The following is a 14,091-nucleotide window of genomic DNA, read 5'->3' on the forward strand; positions in this document are numbered from 1 at the left end:
TAGTAGTCAAATAAGCTTGATGTCTGATAGGTTTGCATATAATTCTAGGGAACAGAAACATGGACACTTTGAAATGTGTTTTACTATTTAACCAACCACTGATCGTGACGTTACAACACTGTTCCTCCCAAGTACTTTACATTTAACAATTGACGGCCTTCTGTAATGTTAGAAGAATGGTGCTTAGCTGTGCTGGACAGAGAGGATAACCCTTCTGTTCCCTCCTGACTGAGGAGAAATGTTAGACTAGGTACACAGGAGCTCCTTTAGCCTTGTCTGTACAGTGGGGCTGGGAGATGGTGAGGGGCAGAGCATATTACCAACAATGTCCACCTCACAGAATGGGAATCTACCTCAAAACGTCAGACAAGTGAATAGCCCAAAGTTAGAGAACAGCTTAGGTTCAGAGTCCGCCTTGCTAGATGTCAATGCTATGCATGAATATGTCCTGGAATAAATGTGCATCCGGCATCCCTAGAGTGGGGTGGTAGAGCTTTGTTTAGCAGAGATGAGGCTCTGGTTTCCACTTCCAGAATTCCAGTATCACAAACTAAAAACAAGCACCCAAAACAACAGAAAGCATCCTCGCTACATATATATATATATATACACAGGAAGAAAGACGGTCCTCATGCAGTGCAGCAGGAGCTAAGGGAATGCAGCAGAATTTGACAGCACTTATTCTGCTACATAAAACCATTTGTTTAAAGTATGTACTCCTCTGCTTTAGATTTGAGGGCCCTGCAATCAGGCTTCCTGTCTGGGCTGGCCCATGCTTGTTCTGTGCATTCCTGCTGTCGTCTGTTTTCTGTTTCTCATCTTCTTGCTGAGTCTATGGCAGAATGTGTCACCTCATATGACTTATTCTGCTCCAAGTTCTGGAACTCAATTCCCAGGGCTGTGCTGGGTACACTGGGAGGCCAGTGTGCTCCTTACTTTTCCACAAACACTCCCATGGCTCTGGGAGTCCCCTCTGACTGCCACTCACTGAACTCAGCACTGCTCCAGACAAGCTGCCACTCTAAGCTTTAACGTTACTCCAGGGAACCTGCTCCCCTTTCTTTGTTCCGTCCAGATAAAGGGTACGGAGAAGCCCAAAGGCCATCTTGAGAGAAGCCACTTAGACCTCTGATTAGGGTTGCTTCTTATGGGATACCACGTCAGAGGAAAGGGTAGGGAAGGGAAAATCAGAAGAAGAAAAGAGAGAGTAGTGTTTAAAACAAAATGCAGGTGAATTGATACTGGTAAACCATGTAGAAAAGTTTTTACTGTTGGTCACTAGTTTTGTGCAACTAGTGTTAACACCAGGAACTGTATTAAGTCTAGATTACCAGGTGACAGGTATGCCAAACTCTGCAGAGAAGATGCCCTGAGAGTGGCCTGGCTTAAAATTAACAAGAGCTAGTTCCAGAACAGGAACAGGCCCCAAAGCCACAGAGAAACCCTGTCTCAAAAAAATAAAATAAAATAAAAACAATGACAATTTCCTATTATTTTACTCAATAATGGTAGAAGCACAGCATCTCCACAAAAAAAAAAACGCCCTATGAAAATGTGCTAAAGTGGAAATAAGTAATATAACAAAATGTTTCTAGTAGTCAAAAAGGCCAGGAAATAGAAATCCTCCATTAGAAACGCAGAGTGTCCTTCTCTCAGCTGCCTCCCCAAGTTGTGGAGGAGGCATTTTCAGACCCTAAATTTTCAAAGCATAAGACAGATTCATTCTCATCGGTCAACATAAAAAAAAAACTTACTAATGATAGAAACCTTAAACTTTAACAATTCTAAAGTGCACACTTTTGTAAGCAAGTCACAACACGACCAACTCGGGCAGCAGTCTATGTCTAACTAATAGGAGGGGTCTGTTATAAAGACAAAACACAGTGCCAAAGCAGAAAAGAATGAGTTTTTTGATGTTTCAAAACAGTTTTGTTTTTTTTTTCTTTTTGCAGTCATCAGGACCTGTGCTGACCAATAATTTCAACACTTCAAACCTCCTTTAAAATAAGGGAATTCATGATAAGACCGTTTCAATTGTCCTTAAACAATTAAACAACTGTCCAAGAGTAGGAACTCTAAGCCAGCTTCTTCAACTGTCAGAAAACAAAAGATCTTTGAAGGCTAACTGCTAAAAGCCAAAACGAAACTGAGGTGGCCACTGAACTGCAAGGATGCAGGAAACCCTGCAAAGACCCTGGCTGTGGTGACAGAAGAGAAAGCCCAACACACCTACACATCTGTGACACACCTACACATCTGTGAGCTGTTGGCCAAGAAACACTGACAGGCTCAAGAGCAGAGGGATTAGATTGAACTTAGCACTGCAACCCCAGAGCCTGGGAGAACATATGCAGTAGAATATTTTTAGACTACATAAACTAAACAAATGAAATAACAATGAAGGTTCAAAAAATCATGATATAACAATAGACTGGAACACAAGATAAAATACTGACCCAATACCTGACCATGAGAAGCAAATGAAAAGAAAGCCCCATAAACAAACCCTACCAGCATAGTCTTTCCAAAAACATTAGATACTGTAAGTTCTGTAATAATTTAGAAACAATAGTCACACTCCAAAATTTATCCCATATTATCTGTTTCTAATGAAGAGGGGAAAGAATGATAAACCTAATATGACTTAAGTTTCCGCTTCTCCTTGGTTCTTGGTCAAGAATAAATTTGGATATGTAAAGCATATTTGAGAATAAAGCATTAAGACTGAAGTATTAATTACAAAAATAGGGCATTGTAGTTGCTCCATTTACTTTAATCCTAACTTATTTTTAATCAGTTAGTAGAGTATAAAATCTTTGTAGAAGCTTCAAGTGTGAGAAAACAATAAGCTCTCAGAGAGAGCTACGTCTTGGAAAAGCCACTTTTCCTGGGCAAGTGCTTCTGCGCTGAGCGATCATCATGCAACAGAAAAAGAAAAATCCAAGAAACAAACTGTTCAAAGGATATAGGTTGAAACAGACCAGGCTGGTAAACAGCACCAGCCTGGTAAACTGTGCCTCCTCATTGGGATCTTAAAGGATTTTTCCAAGGGAAAAGGAGCAAGTATTTGAACTCCTAAGCAAATAGACGAGATGCTATCAGCAGAATGATGAAGTCTTCAGGCAACAAAAAGATGCCTATTTGGCAAGGCTGAAACCCCAATCAAAGGAAAATGGAGTGCCGGAAACACAGCAGAAGTGAGGCTCCAGAATAAGGAAGTCTTCAGCTTTCTGAAACCATCTCTCCCACCAGAGCAGATACCTTCCACCCTCATCACTGACTCCTAATTCTCTCCAAAAGCCTGAGCTTCTGGGATAACTCAGTATCATCTCCCATTGTACCCTTTCCGGACTTCCCTCTCCTCTGTGCTAAAAATTACATTATACAGATTGCACCTCTGTTCCCCTTACCCCATCCCAATTATCTCCATTCTTTGCTTCAAATGGCTGAATTAATGGATTTTCACTCCCATAGATTTCATCTCCATTCCTTTTACCTGAAAGGATTATTCTTTTTTTTTTTTGTAATTTTATTAAATTATAAAAAGTTTCCATTTACGCCCCTCCTCCCAACACCCTCCCACTCCCCCCCTCCCTCTCCTCCTCCCTCTTTGTCCCCTAGGGAAGTCAGGGTCTCCTGCCCTGTGGGAAGTCCAAGTTCCTCCCCCCTCACTCCAGGTCCAGGAAGGTGAGCATCCAAACAGACTGGATCCCAAAAATCCAGTATATGCAGAGGAAACCAGTCCCAGTGTCATTGTCAATGGCTTCTCGGAAAGACTGCAGGCCAGCCACATTCAGAAAATCCGGCCACATTCAGAGAATCTGGTTGGATCACATGCTCGTTCAGTCACGGTCCATCTGGCCTTGGTAAACTCTCATTAGATCCAACCCCTTGTATCAGTGGGTGATAGTATCCCTCGCAGTCAACCTGATGAAGATTATTTACCTATCCGCCAGGAGGTAGGAAATAGTCAAGAGTCCCAGGTAACCTTGGGTGCATGGGGGGGGGGGTGGGAGGGTTGATGGAAGGGGAGAGGGTTAGAGAGAAGGGAGTAGGGGAGGAATGGAGAAAGCTCGGTTGACCGGGATGGGGGGAAGGGAGGAAGGATGAATGTGGGATCAGGGAAGAATATATTTCAACTAAGGGAGTCATATTAGAGTTTACAGGAAACTTGATTATATATGGGATCCCAGGTCCAAGGAGAGATCCCCAGATTGTTCTCTGGACAGAGGAGGGGGTGCCTGAACCGGCCTTGGCCCGTGACCATACTGATGAATATTTTGCTTATCACCATAGATCCCTCATCTGGCGTTGGATGACGATACAGATGGAGGCCCGCGTTGGAGCACCGAACTGAGCCCCCCAAGATCCAAACGAGGAGCAAAAGGAGGATGAAAGGATTATTCTTATGGCCAGTAACCATCAATCCCCATAAAATTCAAGACCTTTAAAATGATTTCGGTAGGAATGGCTTCTAATAACCACAAGGGAGGATTGCTGCAAGCTTGCCAGATACCAAGTTAGTCATTTTACATAATAAAGATGCAAGAGACACTATCTGGATCGTTCATAAAGGAAACTGAAGCTCAAAAGGATTATAAAGTGTGCCCAAGGCTACACAGAGCCGAGTCAGACTCGATTTCTTCTTCCCTCTTTTCTTTCTTTGATGCTGGACATCACACCTAGGACCTCAAATACTTTAAACTTGTGCTATTATAACCCCAGTCCTAGACCCAATCCATCTTATCAGAAATTTCCAAAGCACGAATTGCATTCTGTACTGCTCTAATGACCTGAAAAATAACTCTGTGAGAATACAGACTAATTGCAAGAGCCTTTAAGAACCTCACAGTCGGGGGTTGGTGAGATGCCTTCCTGAGTAAGAGCCCTTGCTGCACAACAATGGGGATTTAAGTTCAAATCCTCAACAATTACATAACAGCTAGGTGTGGTCACCCATGCAACTATAAACTACACAGTGTGGCAGGCAGGAGACAGGAGGACTGCTGAATTTGGGCCACCAGCCTTGCTCCAGGTTCCTGAAGGATACTGTCTCAGAGGAACAAGGAAGAGTCTTACAAAATAAGACACCTCCTCCCATGGTGTGTGTAGATCCAAGTGCCCATGGATCTACACACACCACGCATACACACATACAAATAAAGACCTTGGAGTTGTCTTCAGAAGCATGTAGCAAGTTTTACTGTGGGCCACCGCCTTTAACACAGCCCTTGCACAGCTCGGAAACACCAGCAATGACGCTGCTGGAGACTGCACATCATCACTCTCATTCAGGGATGTGCTAAGCAGGAAAGTCCTCAGTAAGAACTACATAGGGAGACAGAAGACACCATGTGTGGCGACAAGAATCTCCTCTAAAGCTAAACTAGCCTGTGCTGCCACTACTAGTTTTTAAACTACTTCTTTCATTGAGATTGCACCATATCCGCCGTCCTCTTCTTCCCTCTGAACTCTCCCATATTTCCTTCATTGTCCTTTTTCAAACCCATGACTTCTTTTTTCATTAACTGTTGCTATACATGTACACACAAACATACATATGCATACACACATACACATGAACACATAAATACGCAAGGACAGCCTGCTCAGTATGTATAACTACTGGTATGTATGTTCTCAGGGCTGACCATTCAGCATTAGGTAACCAGTTGGTATGTCTTCACTAGAGCAGACCATTTTTTCCTTCCTCAGCTCCCCCAAGTTGTCTATAGTTCTTCGTGGAGGGTTGAAACCTTGTGGGGTTTCCTCCATCCATGTTAGCAGGTATGTTGTCCTCATTGAGCTCATATTTAGGCACTCATGGTGGTGGGGCACAGGTATAGTTTCTGACTTTCCCAGGAGACACAATCTCACAGCAGATTCCCTGTTCCTCCTGCCTCTGACAATCTCTCCACTCCTATTCCACAATGATTACTGAGCCTTAAAAGGAAATACAGGAGCTATAGACTGCGCTCCATATCCCAGCAATTTGAATGTTGTGGCTTTCTGTAATGGTCTCTGCCTGTTGAAAGGAGAAGTTACTTTATAAAGCTGGATGAGGACTACACTTATCTGTGGGCATTAGGACCCACTAGTACTATTGAAAAGAAAAAAAAAAGCTTAATACCAAAATAAAATAATGCCAAAATACAAGTGTACACATACAGTTTCAAAACACTCATTATATTTTACTTATATTTCTTAACTCTCCAGAGACCAACATAGAACCAGTAAGGTCTCTGAAACCTATTTCTAAAAACCATTCTTTAGTGTATCCCCAAGTTTGCCTTATAAGCCTAGAAAAACACAATGAAGTACTACACAGCAGAAAAAAATGACATTATGAAATTTGCAGGCAAATAGATGGGGCTAGGAAAGATTTTGAGTGAGGTATCCCAGACCCAGAAAGACAAGTATCACATGTACTCACTCATAAGTAGTTTTTAAACATAAAGCAAAGAAAACCAGCCTACAAATCACAATCCCAAAATCCTAGACAAAAATAAGGACCCTAAAAGAAACATACAATGAATCTAATCTACTTGGGAAGTAGAAAAAGACAAGATCTCCTTAGTAAATTGGGAGCATAGGGACCATGGGAGAGGGCAGAAGGGGAGGAGAGAGGCAGGGAGGAGAGCAGAGAAAAATGTCGAGTTCAATTGCTGCCAGAAGGTGTATAGCTAACAACTACCCGCCTACTGGGGCGTGACCTCATAGACTATTTACCTGGATGTGGAAGTGCATCTGGTACTCTTTCTCTCTGCCTTTCCCCCTGGACCCCGGTTTTGCTGGTTCGGTTTGTATGGATCTCATCTTTATCCATCGTTTACGCAGAGAATCCTGATTTGTAAGTTTTATTTACTAATAAATATCTGTATATTTCTTAGTTCTAAGCTAGTGTGGGATTCCTTTTATTAAGCGCCAGATCTCTTAGCATTCATTCTCAATAAAAAAAAAGTCTAGAAAAATCTTCAGAATTTAAAATGCACAGAAAAAAAATGGCAAGAAAACATCTCTGTTCAACTGAGTACTACCCTGCTTAGCAAATATTATCAACTGGTGGAGTGAAGAATGAATATCACTCATATGTATCAGAAATAACGCCAGGTGAACTGCCCATGTTCTCTATATGTAGCTCACGGCTTACTACCTGGGAAGTGGTTACATGACCACAGCAGCAGCAACTGTTGCCTGGAGCTGGAAGTTCTGGCTCCTTGCTGCTGCTGCTCAGCCTCCCCAAAGTACCATGTCACATGCTGTTGGCCAGCGGTGGGACAGAAATTTGATTTGTGGTTCCTATGGAATGAATAACACTTTCACATTCTTGTCAAGAGTCTCAAGCCCAACAAAACCCTGAGGTCAATGGAATCCTGTCACACTTAAAAACAAGACACAAACACTCTTAAAATTTTTTCATGGAATAACTCAGGGCTGGGCATAGCAGAATGGACAAATGCATGATTACATACACAAGAACATCTGTACACATACATGTATGCATGTTTACACATGCACACACACACACACACACACACACAGAGAGAGAGAGAGAGAGAGAGAGAGAGAGAGAGAGAGAGAGAGAGAGAGAGAGAGAGACTTTCCCACTTCTACCCAGAACTCTTGTTCTGTGTGATTGCTTGTTTGGGGCTTGGCTTTCTCTTTAGGTGCAGACACCTGGCCAGATTACTAGACTTACTGAAGATTAAGAATACAAATTGAACATGCTTCCACAAATACTTTCAGTGGTGGTGCTACTACATATGGTGGAGATAAACCCGATGATTAGGTGAGAAACAGCATTTATTTCTTGTGAATTCCCAGCAATGAATGCTGTTAAGTGAGCAATACTTGACAGCTACACTCACAGATATTCTAAGGTCAACATAAGGGAAACAATCGTCAGCAAAGACTGGGCCAGAGTTACGATGATCCCACTGAGCCGCACGCTAAACATACCAACCCAACGCTCTGAAGAACGGACCTCAAGTTTCAAAGAAGAAACAATGAGCTGCCTCCTCTGCAGCTCTACAGCCTGATCTCTGCCAAGGTGAAATCCACAGGAAACACTGCTTGGAACTAACTCTATACTATTTACCAGGTGCCCCATTTTGGCGCCTACAATAAAAGCTATTGTTCTAACATGGGTCAAAACATCCTGAGAAAGACGGGAAATTGTTACATTTCAAGAGCATTGAAACGAGAAAGCTTATTTCAGATAGACGTCTAACACATAAGAATACAAAGTGTTCGGGTTGATAACTGATTTCGGGAGGAATAGAGATGAGGACTTCAAACAGAAAACAGAAGAGCAAAGCCGAGGCATGGATGCAGCAGCCTGGCATTCACACTCAACATCTACGCCACATCAGGACAGGGCTGGGGAGGAAATACTGAAAATTATAAACCTCAATAGAATCAACACTCCTTCTCTACTTTCTGAACTGATGACATAAAGCAGAACCAGGACAAACACTATTACCAGAGAGATACAATGATGCTTAAGCTCTGTGCTGTCCAGATTCCGGGATAGCACGCTGGTAGCCCCAGGCACAAGAGACAAGGTGCAGAAGAAAAGTGCTTCCCTCTCAGGCCTTTGGGAGGAGCAGTTCTAGGGAAGGAGGTTAGGGTGAATTTTAAAAACACTGTCTCTGGGGCTGGAGAGATGGTTCAGGAACTAAGAGCACTTGCTGCTCTTGTAGAAGACCCCAGATTTGGTTCCCAGAAACCCACATGGAACCCACAACCATATATAACTCCAGTTCCAGGGGGTCCAAGACTCCTGAACTCTGAGGACACCAAGCACACATGTGATGTATACATATACATGAAGGCAAACGGTCATGCACACAAAAATAAATAAATCTTTTTAATGACTCCATTAAGTAACTAGTTCAACCATTTATAAAGACTGACATTTTTAGAAATATTAAGTCTAGAAAAGGAAAAAATATATCTCAGATAAGGGAAGTAAGTCAATTTAAGAACTCAAATGTTAAAGTTAGAGTATATCTCCAGGGTAGAGTATTTGCCAACCGTGCAAGAAACTATATTCATTTCCAGCACGCCCTACATGGTGGTTTGTATGAGATGTTCCACATAGCATCAGGTATCTGAATACTTGGTGCAGAGTTGGTAGTGTTGTTTAGGTAGGTCTAGGAGGTGTGGCCCTGCTGGAGGAAATGTGTCATTGGAAGCAGGCTTTGAGGTTTCAAAACCACACAACATCTGCAGTTTGCTCTCTTTAATACCTGCTGGGGTTCAAGATGTAACTTGAGCAGAAACCTCAGCTTTCAGCTCATGGCACCATGCCTTTCCTCTGCCATCATGGACGACTTTGAATCATAAGTCCAAAGAAAGCCTTTCTTCTGCAACTTGCTTGGTTTTGTTGTTTTATCTCAGTACGCAAAAAGTAACTAACACCCAGAGACAGGGAAAACAAAAACAAGAAACTTTTTTGAGATTAGTCAGTTAGGAGGAACTTAACAGGAGGAGGTGACAACCCTCTGTTTAACGCTGACGCAGCTCTCCGGTGGCAGGCAAAGTTGCAGTATGACAGACCCAGTCCCTCCTGCTCTATTCTTTACAGCTATTCTGGCATCTGATTTGACACAGAAGAGCCACAGCATAACCTCAGTGTCTGTTTCATTACCTGAGTGGCGCTGCTTTTCCTTTTATTTATGTATTATATATTTTTACATACAAACAGCTTTGTGAACACAGTACTGTTGGTATTTATATATTATATATTTTTACATATAAACAGTTTAGTGATAACATGTGAACACAGTACTGTTGGTATTTATACATTATATATTTTTATATACAAACAGCTTTGTGATAACATGTGAACACAGTACTGTTTGTATTTATATATTATATACTTTTACATACAAACAGTTTAGTGCTAACATGTGAACACAGTACTGTTTGTATTTATATATTATATATTTTTACATACAAACAGTTTAGTGCTAACATGTGAACACAGTACTGTTGGTAATGTGACAGTGGAATTTCTGCCCATCACACAGGCTTTGGAAGAGATTCATCTGTTTGGTTTATAGCAAGACTTTTCTTTTCCTGCTGCTAATTCCTGATTCTACCTTAAATCTTGAAGACATCTCCAAGAGAAGGACATAAGTTCTCTAACAATTCTGTCACAGAACATGCTGAAGTGGCCTCTTCTATCCTCCTTTTCCATCATTTACTTTGAAGACAGAAGCCTGAGGAAGCAAATTTGGTGTCTTTTCAACAACTGGCCCAATGAAAAGGCCAAGGAAAGAAAGTTGTTAATGCAAGGTTAAGGAAGCAGGGCTCCTGGTACACAGTGCATCTTCATCTGCTTTGGATGTATCCTGTGTTCAAGGGGTCCAAGCTCCATTGTTTAGGTGGGAGAAACTTGATGGTGAGGTGGCATAGGGGACCACAGCTGTATCCACTAAAGACGTCCTTCGGCTGGAGTTTGGCAGTGGGACAGGAAGTTCATTTCTGATTCATGGGTATTGTGTTTCTTTTTTCAGAGACTCTCACACCAATATTGACTTTCACAAAGTCCTTCTTCTCCATGCCTAAGTTCCTCGGGAACTCTCTCACCACCGCTACCGTTTCCTACTACCCTTCCTTGAAAGTGAGAGCTGCTAACTGTAACCACTGCTATGCTTGCTCCAGCATTATGGACAGACATGAATGAGGAACTAAACATTTTGTGACCATGAAGCATTACTACAGACCTGAGACAGGGACCACCCTGAGATCCTGGGCTTGAATAGGATTTGACTCTGAGCGTTCCTCTTCTGGAAGTGGTAATGTGATATCTCTGAAGGCCATGTTTTACTAAGGAATGTGTGCAGGGTGTTGAGGTGTGATACTGTCCAGTTCTTCCTTGGATGTCTGAGCGAGTACTGTCACTAACCAGCAGGTTTGAGTACTATCAACTCATTCTGGATTCTCACCGGTTTGGTGCATTTATGTGCACTGTATCGATCTTAGTATTTGGAATTGCAGCTCCATTAGCAGGGACGAGTAGGTACTAATCCTGTTTTCTCATCTATTTCTTTCCCTTGTCTTCCTCGCTCTCTGGTCTAGACACATAACTCAGTCCTGTGTACTCAAGCAATAAAATCACTTGAAATAAATAAATAAATAAAATGAAAGATTGTTGTGTGTGGGCTGTGAAGCTATACTGAGATGTGTTTGGTTGTCTGAGAGAAATTTGGCCAGATTCCATCCAGCAATTAATCTAACCTTTTTACAGAGAGAGGGAGAGAGGGAGAAATGAGGGAGGGAGGGAGGGAGGGAGGGAGGGAGGGAGGGAGGGAGGGAGGGAGGGAGGGAGGGAGGGAGGTAGAGAGAGAGAGGGAGGAAGGGAGAAAGGAGAGAGGAGGGAGGGAAAGAGAGAGAGATTTTGATCAAAGACCTACTTTTCTCTCCTGTAGTCTAGAAAGGTCAAAGGAACCCATCAGCACCTGTCCCAGAGTGCACAGCATGGCTCATGCAAACATTCCACTCTTTTGTCCAATGATTGGTGAGTCTGGCAAGTACCCTCAACCAAAGTCAGTTGGCCCTCAGCACTCACACAGAAATTACTAGTAGCCCAGGAAAGAACACAGGACAAAATTCCTATCAAGGAAATGTACTGAGCATTCCTAGGGAGATACTGCTTTATGCTTAAGATGGAACATTTTTGTTCTAGAGATTGTGATACAGGAGGATACAGTGACAATTTTTGAGTGGAGATACACTGACCAAATGACCAATGTATCTACTAACATCCATCAGGAACCATAAAGAAACAACTAAATTTTAGACCCTCTTTGACAATGAAAACAATTTCTGGAGACAAAGAGTCTCACTGTGTAGCCCAGGCTGGCCTAAAACTCAGGGTCCTCCTTCCTCAGCTAAGAGGACAGCTGTGTTCCACCACATCCAGCTCTGGGACAATCTTTCACATTTGCATTTTTTCTAGTTGCCAACTTTCTGAATGCTTGGTGATAGGTCACACAAGGCAGAAAGAATGAGCACAGCCCTGCATCAATCACAAAAGATTACAGAGTAGGCACACAACAAAGGCCCTGCAGAAGGGCCTGTGTAGAGAGCTGCTTAAGCCTCTGAATTTGTGGGAAATCAAAAGAAAAAGAAATAGAGATGAAAATCGTCAAACATATACTTCTCAAGGTCATTATTCTAATTTTGTAGCTAAAGAATAAATACTACACAATTTAGCTAATAGAACTCAAGAAGAAAAACACAAATTGGAAATTCGTAATGCGAATTCTAATGGTCTTAATAAAAACCTGGAGTCAGATATTAGGGGGTTAAAGCTGAGAGAACCTCATCAAAATTAGGGCTGGGGAAGAGCTTTGTTTCTGTCTTTTCAGGAGTATGAAGGCATCCAACTAAGGAATCTAAAGACCACTGGACAAACAAGATATATGAAAAATAGGACAAATCATCAAGAAAAAAAATGTCCTAAGAAAAAGAGTAAATTGGCCTATTAGTATATCACATCTCCAAAAGGAGAGTATTTCATAAATTTTTCCAAATGTTTGCATATGCTGTTCTCTACAGACATATAATGCAAATGGTCTTTTTGTAGTCCAGGTACAATTAAAAATTAAAGCTGGCTTTGGACTTCTAGTGTGGCTCTCCTTCTCTAAATCCAACATGCTTATTAAACGAAAATCATCCCAAAACACTCTACCATATCAGAAGAGTCACCTGATATGGAAAAGAAGAAAAACAAAAATTAAGGGACTATTTTATTTTCACTAATCTCATAATCCTTTGATTTTATTTTGACTCTTTAAAGCTTTTCTTAAGGCATAAATATTATCTTGAATTTATAAGATTAACATATATATTTTCAACTTTTTGTTCTGATATTAATGGTCATATAGAGCACTAACTAATTCTAGAAAAAGGTCTTCATTACGTTTCTGTACATAATTTTGGGTTTAAGTCTCTATCAGTTTTCTGCAGTGAACCATGAGCACACCTAAAGGATGAGGGGGTCCCACAACAATGATTCCACCAGGACTACGACCAACACCACTGAAAACACTACCTAAAGATCAGCTTTGGACTACAAAGTGCTCAGGAGAATTTTAAGGTAACTAGCTGAGATGATCCAGCTCACAGACTACTCTAGTCAGGACCTGAGACAAGCCCTGCACTTTCCCATTGCAGAGACTGGACAACGAATGACACAGCTACCTCTCCCAGGACTTGACAATTAACCCAAATGTTTGCTTTTCAGGGTCTCCTAAAGATAGCATCTCCCCCAAACAGCAGGAAGTAAACTTAAAAATGCAATGTCCACATTCCCAATGAGTGGTTTTTGGTCTTTCACTAAGTTATGGATATTTGTCATTGTTTCGGGTGTTTGGTTACATGTTGTTATTGGTGATGGATAGGAGAAAAGTTGAACAAAGGAGATTAGACTCACGGTTCTTGTTTTGAAAAGAAAAAAGGGGGATACAGATATGATAGGGTTAAAGGGTAGATTATTGAATCTACTCTGAAAAGAAAAAGAAGGGGGGTATAGAAATAGGACAAAGAGGTAGATTACTGAGTTTACTTTGAAACCAAAAGAGCAACTACTAGTTTTAAATATTTTACATTGATATAGATTTTTTTTTCATATTGACAAAAATTTATGGTTATTTTTGTTAGAATATACTATACACAAATTTTTAATCTTGTTAAATATAAAACTCATTTAACAATGTAATGCAAATTTTTAGTCCTTGAAAATTATTACTACCAACTACTTAGAATAAGAAGGAAATGCAGGTTAGTAGTAAGTCACCTATTACAATCAAACATATAGTCATATTAGGTATGTGTTCGGGGCAAAACAGAGAAATATTTTAGATAGACAGGTCCTCTTCAAACACTTCAGAGATCTGCAAACATGGCATTTAAGATGTTTTAATAACATGGGTTCTTTTTTTTTTATGGCAATGAGACATGTGATCCTAGCAGCACAAATTTAGTTCAGAGAAGATGATGGACATCAAAGAAACTCCACATGGAATTTACTTTCTTTTTGTCAAAAGTAAGTCACTGGGCAAGAAACTGCTCTTGTGT

General features: G+C 41.2%; 1 protein-coding gene across 2 annotated transcripts in view; it reads right to left on the reverse strand.

The window, feature by feature from the left end:
• Positions 1-14,091, reverse strand: part of Cdkal1 (CDKAL1 threonylcarbamoyladenosine tRNA methylthiotransferase) — a 525,008-nt gene that overhangs the window by 302,377 nt on the left and 208,540 nt on the right. The gene's annotated exons all lie outside the window — the stretch shown is intronic.

This window comes from Myodes glareolus, chromosome 14, assembly GCF_982192425.1.
Source record: "Myodes glareolus chromosome 14, mMyoGla1.1, whole genome shotgun sequence".
NCBI lineage: Eukaryota > Metazoa > Chordata > Mammalia > Rodentia > Cricetidae > Myodes > Myodes glareolus.